Source organism: Pteropus alecto, unplaced genomic scaffold (genome assembly GCF_000325575.1).
Source record: "Pteropus alecto unplaced genomic scaffold, ASM32557v1 scaffold22, whole genome shotgun sequence".
NCBI lineage: Eukaryota > Metazoa > Chordata > Mammalia > Chiroptera > Pteropodidae > Pteropus > Pteropus alecto.
The window spans coordinates 1,715,851-1,723,316 of record NW_006434839.1 but is presented as its reverse complement, the minus strand read 5'-3'; the positions used below and the strand labels follow the sequence as shown (position 1 = coordinate 1,723,316).

General features: G+C 35.2%; 1 pseudogene; it reads right to left on the bottom strand.

The window, feature by feature from the left end:
- Nucleotides 1–119, bottom strand: LOC112478792 (annotated as a pseudogene).
- Between the last annotated feature and the right edge of the window lie 7,347 nt (nucleotides 120–7,466).

Sequence of the window (7,466 nt, the reverse complement as noted above, 5' to 3'; positions counted from 1 at the left end):
CACCTACAGCTCCTGGTCTTCCTAGGTGGTCTCCCATCCAAGTACTAACCAGGCCCGACCCTGCTTAGCTTCCGAGATAAGATGGGATTGGGCTTGTTCAGATTGGTATGGCCATCATATCTTACATGGTTATTTCTTTACAAGATGGCTGATATCCATTTAATATTGATTCTTGTTAGCTTCCATTTATTCAGCATTTTCTGATCTTGTCTTCAAATATATCTTTTTTGATTTCTCTAGGCCATTCCAAGGCCCCACAGTATCCAGATGGGAAAATATAAAGAAAGCATAAACTTTGGAGTCCAAAGATCAGAATTTTAGTGTCATCATGCCACATCTTGGCTATATAATCTCAAAGCGGGTATGTTCTGATCTCAGTTTTGTTGTTGTCATTGTTTTAATCTATAAAATTAGGGTAATAATAATGCCAGTCCAACGTACCTAATTATATCATTGTGAGGATCAAACATTATAGGTTTGCCCTTTATAAAATATAAAGTTACCCTCTCAGAATTCAGACAAGGCATAGGGAAGATGGCTTATCTCTGCTCATCTGGGAGGACTCAGTGTCTAGAGGGTGTCTCAGTGGGTCGGGAGTGGAATCATCAGGAAGCATATTTCCTCACATGTCTGGTGGTTGAAGATGGGACCTCGGCTGAGTCAGTCACCCAGAATACCTAAACATACTCTCGTCATGTGGCTTGAGCTTCCTCATAGCATGTTCGTCTCAGGGTAATCAGACTTCTTGCAAGGTGGCTGAGAGCCCCAAATGCTGGTATTCCTGTGAGGAGGTGAAAGCTGTATTGCATTTTATGACCTAGCCTCCAAAGTCACACAGCATCACTTTTGCTGCATTTTATTGGTTACAGGTAAGTCACTAATCCCAGTCCAAATTCAAGAAGGGGTGATTTCGATCCTACCTATCAATGGAAGAAGTGTCAAAGAATTTACAGGCATGTTTAATTTACAGGCAGGTCATGTTTAGAATAATGAACTGGCTACTCTGTAGAAATGGCTACCTTTTCTAGAGAGAATTCTCCCCCTTTTATTACTGGAAATCACCAAGGCATAGCCTAGTATGCTCATGAAGAAGACTTTACCTTCTTTCTTTAGCTTCTGAAGCCCTATTGCATGCAAAAGTAAATGTAGGCCCTTGGCCATTGGACATATCCTACCCCTCTCCTTCTGGGCACTTCCCTCCAAATCCCAATGCTGCCATAGGCAGAGCTGATGTGCTGAAACCCTCCCTCTACACAAAACAGTGGCACTGTATTCTTGGATCCCAAGCCAGTTTGTGTTTTGAGCAGAGAGAAAGAACATGTCCGGTGGTGTTATGTCATGTGGGCACCAAAGAAGTATTATCTTGCATTTTAAAGTCTTACAGACATTTTAGTCAACACAGTTCTTTTAGGTTTTGCTCACAATCCCCTTTTCCCCTAAGGCATTCATGTATTCACAGGAAGCTGGAAAACAAATCTAGGTGAGAAGCACAATTTAGAACGTTGCTCCAGTTGATGACCGAGACACTGTTAAGATGTCTTGCTGATATATCTAACCCTTTCTTCCTAGGAGATGAATTAATTTACAATAAGCTTTTCTATTTTGAATCCTGAATTCTAATAGACAATGGATAGTCCTAGCTGTCAGTCGGACCTACCCAGCCGGGTCTGAATGTGGTCACCGACTAGAAAACAAGTCAGCAGCGTCTAGAAAGTGTTCACAGTTCCAACCATGTTTAATGATGTATAGCTAACAGTTTAATATTTTATTTATGAATCAGGGTCATCATTATGAATAACACATACTATATTATTTTATAGAAAGCTACTCTCAAGCTATTTAGGTGTGAATAGAAAATTGAATTATAGAGTTGACTCAGTACAGCCTTCCCACATCCTTTAGTGATGGGGCCTCACCAATGCAGTACATTTAACTGTAACAGTGTTTTTTTCTGAAGTTGAAGTCCTCCTCTGATGATATCTATATTCTGGCGTGAGTTTTGCCTTCCAGAGGAATACAAGATGAGCCTTTTTCTTATTCTGTGTAATTGCTTTCAAATATTTGAAGGAAGTTCTGTTTCCTTTAGTTCTCTCCTCAAAACATATTCCCTTCTTTCTGTGTACTCTTTTCAGTGTTCCTCTTAAAACATGGTCCCGTGAATTGAACACTGTTTCACATTTGGTCCAACCAACAAAGAATAGAATTTCTGATTACAATAACCTAGGAACCGTGCTTTTGTTAATACAATAAAAAAATCATATAAGCAACCCCACCTGATTATTGGTGCACATGAAGCTTGCAGTCAACAAAAACCCTTTATTTTCTTAAATAAAATGCTATTATATCAAGTCTAGATTTTTTAGTCTGTTTAGCATTGTTCTCTCTTCCACTGAACTCACATTTCTCATACTTTGTAATTCTTGAAGAAAGACCTTGCTTTTAGAGTCATGAAATTTATGAGAGATATTTCTAACATTTACCAAAAGATATTTATATCAGTGTGTTATTTCATCTTGTAACATCTTACTTATATTATCCTTGGGTGTGTTAATAAGATTTCTTTGAAATATTGTTTCTGAATTTGGTGATTTGGGATGTTAAAATTTTTTAAGTTTGCTTGTATTGCAATATGCAGTAGACTATATACACTATGCTACCTTTTGGCGAGAAACAGGGGATTTATATATATATAAATCGTACCTAAAACAAGGGGCAACTGTATATCTGTCTCTCTCATACCTGGTAAGGGATGGGTAAGAACATAGTGGAGGAGATACTCTGGGAGTGAGACTTTTCTGAGTATATCTTTTAATATAGTTTTACTCTATGAGACATGTAAGTAAATGGGAAAAGTAAAATCTAACCAAATGAACCTAATTGTATATCAAACTGGTAACACAACTACACAGAAAATAATTCAAGTAGCTTTTGTGTATAGTTTTCTGATTTACACTGTGTCAAATTAGCTAAACCGAAATGTTTCCCCAAATCCTCTTCCATCACGTAAGACTTGCTTACCCACTCCTTAAATATGTCCCCTCAAAGGGTCCAGAGCAAACTCTCTTTACATGGAAATGCATTTGCGAGGGTAACAATTAGAGCAACAGCTCTCCTCTGTAAGCAGGAAATGATAATAGCTGCTACCATTTCGGTGGGTTACACGTTTAACTCTGCGGTGAAGGGTGCTGGCTTTTCCTGAAGGACCCACATCACTGGAGTTGTGCTGAGATCCCAAGGTAGTGAAAGTCTGACTTGGAGTGCAGTCCCTCCTCACGGGTTCCGGTTTAACCCCTCAGACTGCACTTTATCCCTGCTTCTACCGCTCCCTGACTATCTGCCCCGAGGATTTTAGGTTTCAACAGCAGACACCTAGCCTCACATAGACTGTTTAACCAGCTCCACATTGTGTAAGATCAAATCCCTGTAATAAATTCCATATTATTTATATTTTCTAATGCTTCTGCTTCTGATTAAGTACTCACTGGAATATATTCTAAGAATAAAATGAACTACAAATAAATCTTTAACTTTAGAAAGTTTACAATGGGTAACACTATTAGTTTTGTAATTCTGAAACGATTTGTATTTTAGGGGGGAAAGAGCAAATGAATACATATATTGATGTTGAGGATCAGGGTTTTTATGTGGAAAAAGTAAGAAACATGTATGGAACACAGAAATTGAGGAATCTAACCCTGTGGTATTAGATTTGAATTGGAAATAGCAGTATTAATGTAGGATTGAAGAGAAAAAAATATGTATACATATACACACATACATAGACACATTGTGTAATTTTTAAAAGAACATGCTGGTTAATAGAGAAGGAATGATAGAACTAGAAATATATAGTAAGTATATATACTTATAAGCATAAATATATAAACTAAATGAAGTACATATATACTTATATACTGTATGTATATTATATGTATATAGATGTAGACACAGATATGGATTCATATAGTTTTAGCTTTGCTCACTGAAAGAAGTGCCAAAAAGTAGCAATAAGTACACGTGATGCCTGGATCTTGATTTTGAAATACCATTCTCCACTAAAAGTAACGCAGGCCCTTTTGAGAAATGGCTGATTCCAGATCTGGGGCAGGAAATGTATAAATTGAGCTTGTACAGGATGTGCCTTGGTATACTCAGGAGCAAGGACATAGTAGAATTAGAAAATCCACCAATGTAGTATTACTCCACATCAGAACCATTTATTGTTGCTACAACTATTATTGAGTAAGAAACTTGGGGAGCAGGACAGTCTTATGCTTTTATAATTCCACCACACAGACCCCTTATTAATTATAAAAGGAGAAATGTAAATTTATAATGGGGACATCTGGCAGTCACTAAATTAACCAAACTATTACACTTAGCATCACTAATGAGAGGTCAATTCAACATTATGTAAGTCCTGATGTGGTGCATCATCTGTGTAGTATTTGGACCAAAAAAGGTTTAACCTGACTATAACCATGAGGAAACAATCAAATCTAGAATGTGGGACATTGTATAAGACAACTGACTGTAATGCTTCAAAAATTCAATATCATGAAAAATAAAAAATCAAAAGCAGAAAGTCAAGGGTACTATTCTAGATTAAAAGAGATTAAAGAGGTCTAACAACCAAATGCGATACATGAAACAACTGAATCCTGGATAAGGATAGTATAGGTTTTGGGACAATTGGGGAAATTTACGCATGGGCTATATATTAAACAATAATGATGAATTCATGTTAATTATTTTAATTAATGTTAATATCCTTGATTTTATAAGATGAATGGTGACATGTTTAGTGTCATCATGTCTGCAACTGACTTTAAATAATAGTTCAGAAAAAATGAAGGTAGAGATAAAGAAAACATGACAAATATTAACAATTTAGGAATCTGGATGAAGGCTATAGTAATATGTTTGTAATACTATTCTTTTAACTTTTCTGGACATTTGAGATTTTTCAAAAAATGTGAGAGGAAATTTATTATATAAAAGTGATACATATGGTACTAAAACATTGTGATTTTTTAAATAAATGGTTTTTTTTCGGGCAATTAAAAACTTGTTAGGCATCTATTACTATTAATATTGCATTAAATTTTTCCTTTTTCTTGCATTATATACCTAGGATCTACTCCTGATAAATCTAGTTTGATAATGCCTTTGTTTCCTGATACATAAGAATTAAACCATTTTGCATCATGATTCATAGATTCATAGATAAAAAGAGACAAAATTGTTGCTGTTTCTCGCTCAGGTTTTAATAAGACCCTGTAATGTATCTCTATGTATCAAGTATCAATTTTCTCATATCTTAAATTCTAAGTATTATACTAAGTGTGTATTTGAAATACACATTGCTTTATTATAAACATTTACAGCAGAGCCTGTCCTGGTATCTTGTGCTTAAGATGTTCTAATGGTGTCTCATTGTTCATTTCTTCATTTCTTCATTCATTGAACAAATATTTATTGCATACCCACTGAGTGTCAGACACTGTGCTAGGCTTTTATATTATCCGAATAAAAATGAGTCTTAGATTTTTTGTTTCTTCATTTTAACACTTATTATTGCTCTGGGAGAGCCTTGTATACAGCAAACTGTTGAAGAGCAAACCTCTGATAGTGGCCAGCTTTTACAGACATCTGAACTTCTGTGACTGTTTTTTGTGTTTAATGTCTCTAATGCCGATTTTCAAATCTGTGTTGCTTTTGTCTTTGATTTTTAGGTATGGAAACCTTTCTGTGTGATCTTGCTTCCTACTTCACAGAGAAAATAGAGGCTTTAAGATGTGAACTCTCTAGCTTCCAGCTCCCCCAAGTACAAACTTCTGTGCATTTTTATTCATTCTTATTCTTCCCTACCTCACAGTATGAAGCATCACTCCTCTTTTTGCATTTGATGCTGTTGGCTTCATCCTTTTTCTCATGACTCCCCATACTGCTGGTTCTCCTCATAAAAGATCAGTTTTTGGTTTCGTTTTTGGGGTCATTTTTCATCACTTGCAGTTTAATTGTATAACCCTCAACTCCAGCCTTTGCCCGTTTCTCTTACAGAACTTTTACACCCTTACCCATCCCTTTGGTTTTATTTACAATGAAGACTTCTAAATCTGTATCACATCTAGATATCTCCACCTTGCCTCAACCTTCATTTTCCAACTACCTACTAGCTATCCGCACCTGAATGTGTCACAGATACTGCAAACTCCACAAGACCCAAGCTGACCTCTACAATCCTCATTTTCTGCTTCAACAACTGCTTATCCTGTATTTTTTAAATTTCAATTTGTGACAATGCCTTTTGACTCTCTTTATTTAAAGATGAATACTAATTCCATATTCTCTGTTGTAACAAAAATCTTTGAGTTGATCCCAATTTTTTTTTTAGTAACCGAATTCAGTTACTCCTGAAGTTTTTCAATAATAGATCAGTAAATGTCTATCTCTTCACATCTTTTCTTCCTCTTAAAGAAAATCTGGGTTTTTCCCTTTTAGAATTCTTTTATTTATTACTTTGGTACTTTTTTAGCAGGTTTTTTTTGCTCCTGGATCTGAATTTCTGGTTTCAACATCTGCCATGATCACTTCCCTGTACTTTTATTTTAATGAATCAATATTAGATAATTTAAGTCAAATTTTAATATAACATTTTAATAAATATATTTGATTCAAATTACTAGTATGTATATTGATCAAAGTTTATATATTTTTATATTAAAGTGACAATAGCTTTGAGAGGCAAATGTCCTAATTAATCAGACCCTTTATTATATATATATATATTAGCATCTCTCTCACACTATGCAGAATTAGTGTGGTTTTATAGGTGGCACTTTTCATATGAGCATATCTTGCATGAGTATAAACATATCATCCCTGATTTTTATAGGACAATTATTCATTTTCTAGGAAAGATTATTAGTTGCTAAAATAATGAAAAAAGTTAGATGTTAGGAAATTAAGGAGCCAAGAACACTGTCACTTTAATGAGAAGCTTGAATATTTTCATCATTTTTGCATTTCTTGTTATTTAATACATTCCAAACTTATTATAAGTGCAATACATTGTTCTAGATGAGACTAGGTCCAAAGATTTCGAAACAGTGAAGAGAAGATGTGGCTAAAACTGCCATTTAAAAGTTATATGCAAGAGATCACTTGTGGAGCAGGGATGTGGTGGTGGTGGTGGACAGCCAGGCTGGACTCAACCAGAAGCTGAATTTTACTGCCACTGGTTTACAGAATATTGATAAATATAGAAGCTTCATAATATTACTCTACTTGTAGAAATTTTTGAATATATAGATCAAGGTTGAAACTTTCAACCCTATGTGGAAGAGTGCTTAGAGAGATCTCTAGCTAAAAATGAACAAGTTAAAGGCAAAATTGACACAAAGAAATGGAAAAGCCTTTCGCTTTAAGAACTTACATGGCTGAATATTGAAGTATCCAAGGTG